Genomic DNA, 16002 nt, shown 5'->3' with positions numbered 1-16002 from the left:
AGGGCCACGAGTGTGGCCTCAGACATGCACCCACCCCCTGCATCTGACGTCAGATGCGGGGGACGTTATTTTGGTCCCAAACGGGGCCATGCAGCCCTGTTTGTAGCTGAAATCGGCCTGGGTTGCATTGGCAGTGCGACTGGAGTGACTCTCCCGGCCTTAAAGGCAGGGAGAGCTGCTCCTGGTCTCGCTGTCAATGCAGCGGAGCCGATCGATCTTCCTCCCAAATGGGGCCACGCAGCCCTGTTTAGGCGGGAGATCGGCCCACCTTGCATTGGCAGAGGAGCCAGAATGGCTCTCCTTGCTTTTAAGGCAGGGAGAGTCATTCCAGCCCATGCTGCCCAATGCAGCACAGGTCAATCTCCCTTCCAAAAGGGGCCGCGCGGCCCTGTTTGGGAGGGAGACCACACACCCTCGTTTGATGTCAGACATGGGGGTGGGGCTAGGGGGCCACGGCAGCAGCCACACATGGGCCGCCGCCAGCCTCCCTACGCTCCTGGACCAGGGGTGTAGCTACTATTAGGCAAGGGGAGGCAGCTGCCTGGGGGCCCCCATGCCTCGAGGGGCCCCCCAGAGGCAAGTCACATGACTATATATTGTGAAGTGTGTGTGTGTATCAGCAAGGGGCCCATTTTAAAATTTTGTCTCTGGGCCCACTCCAGCCTTGTTACACCCCTGTCCTGGACCCACCAGATGCCTCTGAGAAGCTTACAGGCAAGAGTAGATGAAATCGCTGGCTTCAGTGTTGTGAGAGAGGGAGAAAGATTTCTCTCTGTCCACTGTCTCTACTCCATGCAGAATTTTATACACCTCTCTCATGTCTCCCCATAGTAGCCTCTTTTCCAAAATAAAAAGCCCCAGGTCAGATTTTGTCGCCTTGCCTCATAAGGAAGGTGCTCCAGACCCCTAATCTTCTTGGTTGTCCTCTTCTCAACCTTGTCCAGTTCTACAATGTCCTTCTTAAGATTCCTTAACCAGAACTGTATGCAGTACTCCAAGTGTGGCCGTACCATAGATTTGGACAAGGGCATTTTAATATTAGCATTGTTATTTTCAGTCCCTTTCCTAATGATCCCTAGCATGGAATCAGCCTTTTTTCACAGCTGCTGCACACTGAGTCAACACTTTCAGTGACCTATCTACCAAGACCCTAAGATCTCCCTCCTGGTCAGTCACCGACAGTGAAGACCCCATCAGTGGATATGTGAAGCTGTGGCTTTTTGCCCCAGTATGCATCACTTTACACTTACTTACATTGAACCACATTTGCCAGGTTGTTGCCTTAGGGTTTTCTTTAAAAAGGAAGGAATCCAAACAAATCACTTCCAAAAGTACAAATTGGTGGCATTCAGTTTCTAAATTACTTTCATAGGTCATGGAGTTGCGATTCATAAGTAGCTTGTTTGTTTATCTGTCTGTCTAAAAACTATAAGCCCTTTAACACTGAAAACAAATTCCTGAAGGGGGTTATAAAAATCATCTAATTTTAAAAAAATAATTATAATAATAAAAACAAAAATAATAAAAACAGAGTGCAAGAGCAAAAAAAACAATTTTTAAAAACCAAAACAAAAAAAAACAAAAAAAACCCCACAGAGGTAGGATAAAAAATATTTAGTAAAAATAGCTGAACAAACCCATTCAGTATAAACCCCTGCTAACTGAACAAAGAGGCATCTTTTAAAGGGGTGATTCTCATATTCGCAAGGGGAGAGCAACTGGCCCTATCGAGCCTCAGCACAGCATCGCTCTAGTGGCTGTTGCTGGTGTTCTACTTTATGTTTCTTTTTAGATTGTGAGCCCTTTGGGGACGGGGATCCATCTTATTTATGTATTATTTATTTTCCTATGTAAACCACTTTGAGAACTTGGGTTAAAGAGTGGTATATAAATATTCGTAGTAGTATGTAATAGGAAACACTTCTGGTTAGAAACCAAGAACCAACTCAAATATCCAGATAAACAAGGAAGTCTTCACCTGGTAAAAGTAAAAGTAAAGTGTGCTGTCAAGTCAGTTTTGACTCCTGGTGCCCACAGAGCTCTGTGGTTTTCTTTGGAAGAATAGAGGAGGGGTTGACCATTGCCTCCTCCCGCACAGTGTGAGATGATGCCTTTCAGCAGTTTCCTATATCGCTGCTGCCTGATAGAGATGTTTCCAGCAGGGATTCGAACTGGAAACCTCTGGCTTGCTAGTCAAGTCATTTCCCTGCTGCACCATTAGGTGGCTCAGTCTTTGTGGTAGCAGGCATGGATTGTCCCCTTTGCTAAGCAGGATCTGTCTCGGTTTGCACTGGATATGAGACTACATGTGAGCACTGTAAGTTTTTCTCCTTAGGGCAGGGGTTCCCAACCTGTAGTACTCCAGATGATGCCTTTCAGCATTTTCCTACATCGCTGCTGCCCAATACAGGTGTTTACCATAGTCTGGGAAACATACCAGTAGGGATTCGAACCGGCAACCTTCTGCTTGTTAGTCAAGCATTTCCCCGCTAGGCCACCTGGTACCTGAAGCTTAATAGTGAAAGCACCTGGGAAGGGTCTTCCATAAGGACTGCTCCCCTCATACGTTCCTCCTTGTGTGCTTCTAAAACTGAAGCACCCAATGTTCTGTGATTCAGCACTGGCTGAGGTGTGACTAATGTCCACCAGGAGCAAGGCCTTCTCATGGAATGCCCTTTCAGCTTCAAGGAATGCCCTTTCTACGGCATCAGTTTAATGGAATGCCCTTTCTACAGAGGCTTACCAGTTCTCCACAATGAATGACCTTCATCGAGGCTAGTCTTATACTAGCTGCAGTTCCAGCTGATTGGAGTTGTTGTTGTTGGTTTGATTTCTATACCACCCTTCCATATATGGTTCAGGGCAGTTTACACAGAGAAATAACAAATAAATAAGATGGATCCCTGTTCTCAAAGGGCTCACAATCTAAAAAGAAACGCCAGATAGACACCAGCAACAGTCACGGGAGGTCCTGTGCTGGGGGTGGATAGGGCCAGTTACTCTCCCCCTGCTAAATAAAGAGAATCACCACGTTCAAAGGTGCCTCTTTGCCCAGTTAGCAGGGGCTAGCAGGAGTTGTGGTTCAACAACATCTGGAGAGTCTCAGCTTGGCTACCCCCGCACGAGCATAACGCTATGCATAAACGCATGGTCACAGTGCAAATACATTGCACAAAGAGAGCAATATCTTCTCTCACACTAGTGGAAGGTGCTACCCGTATTCACCCAAATAGACAACGATTCTGTATTTAAGATGACCCCCTTAAAATAGAAGTTAAATATAGGTTATACCTGCATTTACCCCAAAGGAAGAGGACTTTGAATTTAAGATGATCCCCCCAGTTTCTGACAACAAAGAACCTGGGGAAACCCAGTGTTGGATTATGGTAAATACAGTAAATTGTTACTCTTACTCTTACTCACAACATACCACTTTGCAATGCAAAAGAAATCAAAGTGGCTTACAGAGAAAAAGAGCAATAACATGATAGTTCTGTTGCACAGTGCATTGTACAATTGGTTGCCCAACAGATTGCACAGGTTGTATTTATCCTGGGCACTTTCCAGATTACAAGCTAAACAAGGTAAAATGCTTCGACTTGGCAGGATCGTATTGAAAACAACCCCCAGAATCTCAAACTCCTGCAACAGGAAAAGACAGCTATTTTTCTACAACAGACTTGCAAAGTTGTAGCACTATATCGCAAAGATAAAATCAGGGAAAAGGCTTCCCAAATCTGAACTGCACCTTGCTGTCAGCACAGGGACTGCAGTGTCACAACTCAGGAAGTACAGAAGCACAGTTAGAAGATCCGTAGTGAGTCTGTGGTAAGGGTTTAATCTGGAAAGTGCCGTATTGATGGTATTCCACTTCTGGTTGCACAACATCGCGCAATGCCCCAACTTCACATAGCTCTGCAAACAACTTCAGAGTGCTCAACAACTCTTGTTGGTCTAGTGCAATAGTAGTTTGGATGTTAGCCAGTGTGTTTAGATGTCAGATAAAGACACACTTTTCCACATTGGCTTTTGATGCGGGGATGTCTATTTCCCCCCCTTTCTTCTGCTATTATCTCTTGCTATTTTCCCTTCCTGCTGCTTTTATGGTTTAACATTCTGCTGTTTTTAGTATTCATGACTCTGCTGGTTTGTTTTATTATATTTTGACTTTGGTTTTAAATCCTGTTTGGATTTCTTTATTTGTAAGTTGCTCTGGTTGCTTGTTTGGCCTTACAATAAACAAGAGGAGGACCACTGCCAACTAGGTCCTTTTCCCTGGCCATCACCTATGTCACCTCTGAAAGTAGAGATAAATGAAGATGGGTCTCTGATGCAGATCTCAGGCAGATGTGTATGGAAGTCTGTGGTATTTGAGGTACCCTGGTCTCAAGCCATAGAAGGCTTTTTAAAGGATAAAAACAGTACCCTGAAATGCACCTGGAAATGAATAGGCCGGCCAAGCTGTTTCAACACTGTTGAGATGTATTCCTGGTAGCTAGTACCAGTCCATAGTCTAGCTATTACATTCTACACTAATTGTCAATTCAGAGTAGTCTTCAAAAACTGTCCCATGTACAACCCACAGCAGTAGTCTAGTCTGCATATTACTACTGAGTATGTTAGGAAGTGGAAACATGGCAAGCCTCTTCTGAGAACACAGTTCGTCATCGTGAACAACTCATTGGTAAAGCCCAGAGCAGATTAGTTAGGGGGCTACACAACTAATCTGCAGACTGCCTAGTTTGTAGTCCATCTGGGCAGGGGCGTAGCAAGGTTGGAGTGGGCCCAGAGACAAGATTTTAAAACAGGACCCCCCTCACTGAAGCTCAGCTCATGCAGTAAAGAAATCTTAAATAAGGCTGAATAGTGGTAACAAAAAGCGCAAGCGTGCTCACACACACACACACACACACATATCCTTTGTGCCACAATAGAACATTATCCTAAACTATTTTTAAAAAGGTTTTGTAAATTGTGGACGATGCAAGTCCTTTAATGGTACTAGAGAAAGACATGCTGTTCTGGTAGCTCCAGGTCTTAACACTCACATCAGTTTCGGAGGATGAATACAACTAAAGGAAGCCCGGGTGGTTGCGCGGCTGGGGGAGTCAGTCATGTGACTTGCCTCTGGGCCCCCCCCAAGGCAGTGGGCCCCCAGACAACTGTCTCCCCTTGCCCTATTATAGTTATGCCCCTGCATCTGGGCCTAAGACTAAGTGCTTAGGCCCCTGAAGAGATCATATAGGCCCAACCACTCAGAGGCGTCCTTGCCCTTGGACTTCATGGTCAAAGTCCAGGGCCCCTACAGCCCTTGCGGGCCCCCAAATCCTCTTTAGTCTGTCCTGGGTGGTGTGGTTGCCCAGCTGAGCATGATGATGCTTAATAACTCTGCGGTTTAACCTTCTCATGATGGAGATGGAGTTTTAGCAGGAGTTGTGCAGTCACAGGTGCCGGATCCAGACGACATAAGTCAGGACCACCCACTGAAATTAATTTAGTCATCTCTCATTTGTGTCAATGCTACTTGGTCATGACCACCTGGCTTGATCTGGATCCTGCTCTTAGATGTGCACTTTGGGAGGCGGACCTAATGAAACCTGCGCAGCTCCTCCAAAACTCCTTAAAAACGGTTATACGGCAGGTGCTGGGAATGGGTTGGGGGTTTTTTTATGGTGAAAGAAAATGTGAAGAAGAGCGGTGGGGACCTGGCATTAAAGGGGAGCCCACCCCCCCGAGATGGCGTGGGGCATGGGACGTTGTAGTGGTGGATGCCTCGTCTTCCTCGCTGGGGAGACGAGGCACAGGACCACAACGCCCCTCCGATGCAAGAGGGAAACGGTGTTCCCTCTCAAGGCCCCTCAGCCACAACAGGCAGCTGGTTTTAAATTGGTTGGGATTGGACTCAAACCGTGCTGGGCATCAAATCCCCAGGATCACTTCATTCCAGTGCCATTCATCCAATGACCCTGTTGCATGAATGCACAAAATGGTGCCTTGCCCCTCGCCCGCACCACACCGCCTCCCTCTGCTGCTTAGCCCTCTTTGGTGCGCGTGCTTTCTCCCCCGCCCCCCAAAGGAAGGTCCACCTGCGCTCCCTTTCTGCAAAGCCCGAGCCAAGGTGGCCTCCCTCTCTCCTCCCTCCCTCCACCGCTTAGCCCTCACTGCAGCATGATCCCGGCCAGAGATTCCCCCCCCCACAAGGTCACAAATGGGATTGCCGTCTTCCACTGGGTTACAGGGGGCTGAGGGGCCATAACGCCCCGCCGATGCAAGAGGGAAACAGCGTTCTCGCTCAAGGCGCCTCGGCCGCAACAGGCAGCTGGGTTTCAATCTACCAAGCTTTGGCTGCAAACAATAACCATGCAAGAACCAGCAGCCCTTCAAGTGGCGCCCAGTGCCATCCCTTTTCCTCCATGCCCCCGCATTGCATACAGTTCGAAGCTGTAAAGATAAGGAATAAAATAGCTGTAGGAAGATCTCAGCAGCACGTGGAGGCAAGGTGGAAGCAGAGTCCCGCACCTCCATGATTCTCCTCCTCTTCCTATACCGTGCCATGTGCAAAATTGAGGAAGTGAGTGCCTTGATTGCAGTTGTTTTGGGGGGTGGGTTGACTCCCAGTCACGGACCGGCACACAACCCTTCGCAGACCGGCAACAGTCCAGGGACCGGCGGTTGACAAATTGTGGTGTACACAATACTGAGCTAGATGGACCCATGGTCTGACTCAGAATATGGCAGCTTCCTATGTTTCTATGTAACTTACAGTAGCTGCTTTCTGGGGGGAAATTAAAATGTCACTACAACCTAGATTTTGAACTGTTAGGATACATTTCCTACACATTTTCATCTTTATTTTCTCCACAAACTGACATCACTAAACCAGTGGTTCCCAACATGTGGTCCACAGACCACTGGTGGTCCATGAGGGTACTGCAGGTGGTCTGTGGGGTGGCAGGGGAAATAATAATATACTCCTGTGTGCCACCTTAAGTGGTGCAGCAAGAAAATGCTTGACTAATAACAGAAGGTTGCCGGTTCGAATCCCCACTGGTACTATACTGAGCAGCAGCAATATAGGAAGATGCTGAAAGGCATCATCTCATACTGCACAGGAGGTGGCAATGGTGAACCCCTCCTGTATTCTCCCAAAGAAAACCGCAGGGCTCTGTGGGTGCCAGGAGTCGAAATCGACATGACGGCACCCTTTACCTTAACCCTTATGTATCATATTCTTTTCCCCACTTGTAGGCCTGCTGCAGGAAAATGTACTATGACAAGAACCATACGTTTGTGAGTGAGCATAATAAAGTATTAGAAAGAGCTGCATTTTTAATAGCCCTTGAAATATAAATTTGTCTCCCATCAGCCATAGGCTATGTTAAAAATGTTTAAAACTACTTCCTTACGAGGTGGTCCACAAAAGCTTTGATGATGGTGGTGTGGTCCACATAAACGAAAAGGACCACTTGTTCCCAAGGGTTTATGCCCGCTCGACAGGGTCGTCCAAAGGGACTCTGAGCCACATGCCGACAATGGGGGAGGCTTGGCTGTCGAGCACATGGGACAGGGCCTTCTCAGTTACTGCACCCATTGCACCTTTGGAACGTTTTCCCAGCTGGCACCCGCTCCTCAGTCTCCATCATAGTTTTTAGAAAACAAGTAAAAACATGGCTGTTCACCCAGGCTTTTATATGCGATAGCTGTTTTTCACTGCTGCTGTTCCGTGTTTTCTGTTTTACTGTTTTGTTTTATATAAAAGTTTTTGTTTTATATAAAAGTTTTAAAACTTTTAAATAGAGACATATTTTTATATTTAAATTTGATATTTGCATTTTAATTGTGTATTGTTTTCATTACATTGTAAACTGCTTTGGGGGTTTTCTGATGAAAGGTTTTATATAAATCCAACAATAAATATAATAAAAAGGTTGAGGACCACCATAAAGTAAAGTGTGCTGTCAGGTCGATTTTGACTCCTGGTGCCCACAGAGCCATGTGGTTTTCTTTGGTAGAATACAGAAGGGGTTGACCATTGCCATCTCCTGCATAGTATGAGATGATGGCTTTCAAGCATCTTCCTATATCGCTGCTGCCCAATATAGTACTAGAGGGGATTCGAACTGGGAACTTCTGCTTGTTAGTGCAGTATTTCCCCACTGTGCCACTTAAAGTGGCCAGGGATCACCTTACTGACATTTTAAACTTGATTTTTGTAGTTCTTCAGCCACCAGAGGTCACTATAACAAACTAGCTCTTTGAACAGCCATGGAACATAGACACTCATATCTGCAGTAGTAGTACAACTGCCTTAATACTACTGCAGTTATTTAGCATGGTGTTGGGGAAACGCTTGACTATCAAGCAAGAGGTTGATAGTCGCTGGTACACCTATATTGGGCAGCAGAGATATAGGAAGATGCTGAAAGGCATCATCTCCTACTGCGCGGGAGGAGGCAATGGTCAACCCCTCCTGTATGCTACCAAAGACAACCACAGGGCGCCACGAGTCGACACTGACTCGATGGCACATTTTACTTTTACTTTTTCCAAAGGAGAAAGTCATGGTGTAGTCATTATGGATTTCTCTTCTCGCATTCTGACTCTTCTTTCTTTCCTTTCATAGATGGTCACAGCCCAAACTCTGTCCCAGCTGGACACCAACCACACTTTGAGGATGTTGTAGATTGGCTATTTATCTTTAAGAGGTAGAATTTATCTTCTTCGTTGAAGTTCTTAAAGTGGATCTAAGGGATAGAAATATGTATAAGTTCAGGTTCAGTTGACCTAAATGTTGTGATCCTTAATGTGTCCCAAGGCAAGCCATGCTTGTGTGTGTTTACAGAGAAAGACGATGAAAGGGCAAAGCAAACTGGTACAAAGGAATTATTTATTGAACAGTTGGTGTTAAAATTTCCCAGAATTTCCATCGCATTCTAAATGCCTGTGATTTCCCCCTCTAACGAAATACAAAGAAATATGTTGTTTTGAATGACTAGCCATCATACAACTGGTCACAATGTTTCCATTGAGGAAGCATGCAGACGTTCAGGAAGCACTGGGAATTCTGGGAATTCTGGGAATTTTTAAAATATCAGTTATTCAACAAATGGTATGTTTGCATCTATTGGCTTTGCCCTTTCATCATTTTGTGTGGTGTGCTGCAACACACAATCCATGTGTGGATTATAATGGTGCGGTAGATGAGAAGCTGTTTCAACATATTCTACCGTTAGAAGCCCTGAGCATTCTGTGGGTCATAAAACGGAAACTGTTTCTCCAGTCTGCCTGAACGTTTGGGGATAGGACCTTAGCTCAGTGGTAGAGCATCTGCTTTGCATGCAGAAGGACCCAGGTTCAATCCCTGGCATCTCCAGATAAGACTGGGAAACGCTCCTGCCTGGAATCTTGGAGCGCTGCTGCCAAACAATGCAGATAACACTGATTTGGATGGACCGACCAATGTCCTGACTCGGTACAATGCAGCTTCCTAAGTTCCTATGTTCCTGTTTGCAGACTTCAGCTAGGTGACAACTGACAGCATCCTTCCAAGTCTGGTGCAGTTCAGATGTAAAGGGGCTGAAATTCAGGAACCTAAGCATTCCAGAAAACAAAAATTCTAAAACCTTGAATTCTAGAAAACAACTGTTTGCTTAAAAAAAAAAAATCCCTAGCAAAAAACATACCTTATCCAGCTCCAGACAGTCTTGGAGGAAACTGATTATCTAGACCCATTTCAAACTGGCTTTTGGGCGCAGCGGGGAAGCAACTTGCCTAGAGAGCAGGAGGCTGTTAGTTCAAATCCCCGCTGGTGTGTTTCCCAGAAAACACCTACCGGTATATCAGGCAGCAGCAATAGAGGAAAGTGCTGAAAGGCATCATATCATACTGCACGGGAGAAGGCAATGGTAAACCCCTCCTGTATTCTACCAAGAAAACCAAAGGGCTCTGTGGTAGCCAGAGGTCAACACCGACTCGACGGCACAACCTTTGCTTTCCTATATGGGGTGGAGAGACTGCCTTGGTAGGCCTGATGGATGATCTCCAATGTGGAATGGACAGAAGGAGTGACTCTGTTGGTCTTTTCGGATCTCTCAGTGGCTTTCAATAGTATCAAACAGGGAGGCTATTTACATACGCCCAGCCTGGTTTTGCATGTGCTTGTGAACTGCCGCTGCAGTCATCTGCAGGGAAGGTAAGCTTAACCTGCCTTTCCCGTTGACTACCCTCTAGCCCTTCTCATAGATTGTGAGAAGAGGCTCATAGTATCCTTCTGGAGAGTTTGAGGGGGCTGGGGGTGGGAGGCACTACTTTGCAGTGGTTCCGCTCCTACCTCTTGGGCAGATTCCAGATGGTGTCCCTTGGAGACTGTTGCTCTTCAAAAGGTGAACTTTTATATGGTGTTCCCCAGGCTCCATAGTCCATACTGTCTCCAATGCTTTTTAATATCTACATGAAACCCCTGGGAGAGATCATTAGGAGATTTGGTGCAGAGTGTTCTCCTTGTCAGTATCATCAGGAGAAGGCATAACCTCCCTAAATGCCTTCCTGGAAGCGGTGATGGGCTGGATGAGGGATAACAAACTGAAACTGAATCCAAATAAGACAAAGTTACTTATTGTGTGGTAGGGGTGTGCACGACCCATTTGATGGCAACAGTGGTTCACATGGAACTAGGCTGGTTCGGCAGCTCGATCGCGAACCAAATCAGAGCCTGTTCAGTCTGTGATCAAACCAGACCAAGCCCAATTTGATGCAAACTGGTTCAAAATCGAAGGGCGAGGGGGCAGCGAAAAAGGTTGTTTAATGTTCTTACCAGCTCCCCACCACTCACTGCTCCTGCCGCTCACTGCCTTTTAAACAGGCCACCCGCATGGCGACAGCACAGTTCTCACCTCTGTGCATCGACAGAGACAGGAACCATGGTGCTGCTGCACAGGAGGCCTGTTTAGAAGGCTATTCTAGAGGCAATTGGGGTGTCCTGGGGTGCAGTAAGCAGCAGCGAGCAGTGGGAGCGGCAAGCAGTGGGTAGCCGGAAGGAACATTAAACAACCTTGTTCGCCACTCCTCTGCCACCCTTTGGTGGATTCCCCCACCCCTGTACTTGAAAAGGGGAATTCGCACCCCATTTCCCTTTACAAGTATTGCTGCACGAACCACCTAACCGGTTGGATTGAATGGACTGGCCAGTCGGTTCTACTGAACCGGTTCAGAGAAACGTCGTTCAGTTCTAATTCGATTCAAATTCAAACTGAACTGCATTTTGGGGTTCATGAGCACCCCTATTGTGCAGGGTTGGAACTCAGGAGATAATTTTGTTCTGCCGGTTCTTAATGGGGTCACACTTCCCCAGAAGGAACGGATACGCAGTGTGGGAATGGATCCAAACCTCTCCCTGGTGTCCCAGGTAGAGGCGGAGGTCAGAGGTGCTTTCAATCAGCTTTGGCTGATATGCCAGCTGCGTCCGTTTCTTGAGATAAATGACCTCAGAACAGTAGTACATATGCTGGTGATCTCCAGACTTGACTACTGCAATGTGCTCTATGTGGGGCTGCCTTTGGTAATAGTCTGGAAACTGCAGTTGGTACAGAATGTAGCAGCCAGGTTGGTCTCTAGGTCATCTAAGAGAGACCATATTACTCCTGTACTAAAAGAACTACAGTGGCTACCAATAAGTTGCCATTCAAAATATAAGGTGCTGGTTATAACTTATAAAACCCTAAACAGCTTAGGCCCTGGGTATTTAAGAGAACGTCTTCTTCACCATCAGCCCATTGAGATCACCTGGAGAGGTTCATCTGCAGTTGCCACTGGCTTGTCTGGTGGCTACACAGGGATGGACCTTCTCTGATGCTGCCCCAAGACTCTGGAATGTGTTCTCTCCTGAAAAAAGAGCCTCCCCATCTCTGACAGCTTTTAAAAAGTCCCTAAAAAAATTCATCCAAGCATTTTAACTTGTCCAGGGTTTGAAATTGTTTTAAGGTTTCATTTTTGTTTTGCTTTCTAGTGTTGTAAACCTTCCAGAGATGGAAGTTTGGGGCAGTCTACAAAGATAGATAGATAATTTAAACAGCCAATGGCAAAATGGTGGATATGGCTCTAGAGCTATATTCTACCAAAGACAACCACAGGGCTCTGTGGTCACCAGGAGTCGACACCAACTCGACGGCACAATCTTTCCTTTAAATGAAGCCCCAGACTTACTCCAGATTTTATTTCAGTTTTTGGAAAGTGGAAGAAAACAAAAACATTAATGCCATTAAGGCCTAATGTTCATCTATGGCCCTCGCTTCATTTAGCAGAAACCCAGAGGGCTGAGCAATCTCCTTTTTATCTTGGGTATATCTTCTTGTGGAGGGAAATCTTTTCCAGACTTGGTGTTAACATTTTCTTTCAAGATAGTATGTCATGGCTAATGATTCAGCGATGAAATGCAGCAGATGTAGCCTGGTAGCTAATGAGGTATACCACCGCACATTTCCATCAAGGGTCGGCTTTGGCTTACTGCCCTCTCTTGGAGAAAAGAGCTTGCTACTTCTGCTTTGATAAGCCTGGTCACTCCCTTTGATTTGTTATGGGTAGCAGGAGACTGTCGAAAGAATTTGGGACCCCAGTAAATTTGAGTCGCATGATTTTGCAGTCCAGTACCAAACATCCTTAAAATTCCCATTGACGTGTAAGAAACTTCAAGTGGAGACCTGCAAGAAAAACATATTACAGAGGGATGAGGGTTGTCCCTTTGGCCTCCACCTGCTGTTATCTCACCCCTTCTGCTGCTCCAGAAGTCCAGGGCCTCCACAGCCCCTGGGGGCCCCAAATCCTCTTTAGTCTGTCCCAGGTGGTGTAGATGCCCAGCCGAGTATGATGATGCCGAATTTGCAGTGGAGTGGGAGGGGGCAGACTCCAAAGGCCTTTCGGTCCAGGCTCCAAAACTACCTAAATGTGCTTCTATGCTGCTCAGCTGGGAGTTAAATCTTGACTGAGGACTCATCAAAGCCAAGATTCTCCCACTCAAGGATCTGGCTTTATGGAAGAGAGGTGCACTATTGGTTCTTACTAGGATCTGGTTGGGAGATACCCAGAGTCCTCTCTGGAGTGCCTTGGAATGGGAAAAACCACCAGAGCTTGGAAGAGGTACCCCACAAACTGAGGGGAATGACTGAGGTAAGGAGTGTGTGAGTAAAGAAAATGGGTGTTTGGTGTTTTGGAATGAGAGAGAGGGAAAGACATAGGGAGCTGAAGCCAGGAAGGCACTTTAAAGCAGGAGTTCCCAGACTTGGGCAACCAGATGATGTTGGCCGAAGGTCATTTTGGCTAGGGATGACGGAGATTTTAGTCCAACGACTTCTGAGGACCCAAGGTTGGGAACGCCTGCCTTAGGGTGCAGGGTGTCTCTGATGTGGGAAACCTGATGTGAGAAAGTGGATCAACTGCCTTGTAGGAACACACAAGTTCTTTGCTTCTGTTCTGTAGTATACTTGTGAATAAACCAAATATCACAAACACATCATAATTCTCTAGAGTCTAGAGCATTCTCTTCCAAAGGAAAGCTAACCCAGATAGCACTGTGCCTGCAACTTCAGACCACTTCAGGAAGAGGGGACCTGATAACAATATCATGTCTGCAGCCAGGTCTACTCATGAAGCCAAGTGAGGTGGCAGAATCCTGAGGTGGTAGAAGGGGTTGTACCACTTCAGACTGCAGGTGGGGGGTGCCTTCTTTCAGTGACTCCTACATTGGAAACACAAGTCACTGTTTTTGAAAACTAGAACATGAGGGAGGAAATTGTCCTAGCCCGGGTGACTTCCTGTTCTGCTAGTTTTCTACCTGCAGGTTGTGTCTTGAACAGGGTTGTTGTTGCTGTTTTGGAACATTCAAAACTGTTTGTTCTCCCCACTTTCAGTTTGAAATGGTACCACCCATTCTTACACCTCATTCTTCTGCACAGGGGCGTAGCAACCACTGGGCAACCGGGTTCAAAAAACCTGGGCTGCTGCCCCTCGGGGGCCACGCCTCGCAGCACCAACACACACCATCAGCCGCGGGGGCGTGGTTAGGCTCCTAAACGGGGCAGTGTGGCCCTGCTCAGGAGTTAAAGGCAGGGAGAGCCACTCCTGGCCATGCTGCGAATGCCTCGATCTAACTCCCAGACGGGGCCGCATGGCCCCGTTCGGAAGATAGACCATGCCCGCGCATCTGACGTGTGGCTAACTGCCTGTGTCTGGCATCAGACGTAGTGGGTGGGGTGAGGGGGGCTGCGGTGGCAGCTGGACACGGGCCACCACTGGCCTCCCTCCACTAGTGCATCTGCATGTGTCCACCAGGCTTAGTGCAATTGATCTGTTTCTTCCACCAGTTGGCTGGATGGCCACAGCCTTCACTCCATATCTCTGCCTCAGGGATGCATCTTCACTGTTTATTTAACTCCAGGCAATGCCATCGCAACAGAGATTTTTAGTCAAAGCAAACTGTGAACAACTGACATCAAGTGAACGGGAGCCTCCACTTGGTAATTTTTGTGGTTACACACTCTGTAAACGATGTCATCAACTTTACAAATTCCCTTTCAAGGCTGCTTGAAAATGAGAAGAAACCGCAGCTGCGGCTCTGTGCTGTTGCTCTTGGAGAGTTTACAGAGCAGAACTTTCCACAGAATGCGTTTAAGGCAAAGAACCATGCAAGTTTGTCGATATGGCCTACTTTTTCTGTATTTGCTGCGTGTGGCAGCCGTGTTCTGCTGCAGGTTCAAGATGATGAAAGGTGGCCTAGCTGTTCTCCTGCACCCCCTGTGTGTTTCAGTATCTCTAGCACCTGCTTATGAGAGGTGGGGGAATTAGTGAGCATTTGCGATATGGCCAGTGTTGTGTCTCAAGGATTACCTCATTACTGCTGTGCCTGCTAAGGTTGCTAACTGATTTTTATCAGCATCTGTTCCTCTGCTTTCCACCGCAACTTGCAGGCATCAATAAGTGATGGTCATGTTTATTTACATGCCACAAAAAATGTCATATATTAGTTTCTGCAGCTCAAGCCACCTTTTAAAAGCACAGAAGCAGCCCGGGGTGTTTTCAGTCAGTTGGCAATTCTACTGCTTCTCCAAGCGCTGACCTGCTCCCTGGCAGGGGTGGAGCTGTAATTGTGTGCATGGGTTTCAAGAACCCATGCACAACTGCCCACAATAGGCACCTGAGGGTAACCCCCCTCCAACGCCCCTTTTCTCCCCGCTGCATGTTCTGCAGCAGTGGCAGCAGTGGCAGCAGTTGTGGCGGCAGCAGCTTCCTGGAGGGAGCAGGCGGCTGCTCATCTGCCACCACCATGTGCAGCAGGGAGAGAAGGGGAACCACACACATGCTTTGGAAAGAGAAGGGGTGCCACTGGAGGGATGTCAGGGGTGGCACCACCACCAGGTTGAGGAGGGGCTAGTGGCCTGAACACAGGCTGCCTATGCCCTCCCTACACTACTGCTCCCTGGATATCCCTCAGAGTTTTCACTTGTCTGGGATGTTATATATTATCCACAGGGACTTCCACTTGGTTTTCACTTTTAGAAACAAAACTTGTCTCTTCTCCAGTTACACTAATGGGCTGATGGATCTTGCTTACTCTTCACAGCAGTCACACCAGTGCACCCCTAGACCTTCCTCTAGGTCCTCTAGGCAGCTGTGAAAAAGGCCAGTTCAATGCAAGGGATCATTAGGAAGGGGATTGAAAATAAAACTGCTAGCATTATAATGCCCTTGTACAAAACTATGGTGTGGCCACACCTGGAGTACTGCGTACAATTCTGGTCACCACATCTAAAAAAGGACATTGTAGAGCTGGAAAAGGTGCAGAAGAGGGCGACCAAGATGATCAGGGGCCTAGAGCACCTTTCTTAGGAGGCAAGACTGCAGCATCTGGGGCTATTTAGTTTAGAAAAAAGACAACTGCGGGGAGACATGATAGAGGTCTATAAAATCATGCATGGAGTGGAGAAAGCGGATAGACAGAAATTCTTCTCCCAC

At 47.0% G+C, this 16002-nt stretch overlaps 1 long non-coding RNA gene across 1 annotated transcript in view; it reads right to left on the bottom strand.

Moving 5' to 3' along the window:
* Positions 1-12196: 12196 nt before the first annotated feature.
* Positions 12197-16002, bottom strand: part of LOC128324936 (uncharacterized) — a 29609-nt gene continuing 25803 nt past the window's right edge. The window contains exon 2 of the long non-coding RNA XR_008307171.1: positions 12197-12695. This is a non-coding gene — a long non-coding RNA (uncharacterized LOC128324936). The remainder of the gene's footprint in view (positions 12696-16002) is intronic.

Source organism: Hemicordylus capensis, chromosome 4 (assembly GCF_027244095.1).
Source record: "Hemicordylus capensis ecotype Gifberg chromosome 4, rHemCap1.1.pri, whole genome shotgun sequence".
Classification (NCBI taxonomy): domain Eukaryota; kingdom Metazoa; phylum Chordata; class Lepidosauria; order Squamata; family Cordylidae; genus Hemicordylus; species Hemicordylus capensis.
This window is presented reverse-complemented; position numbering and strand designations above follow the sequence as displayed.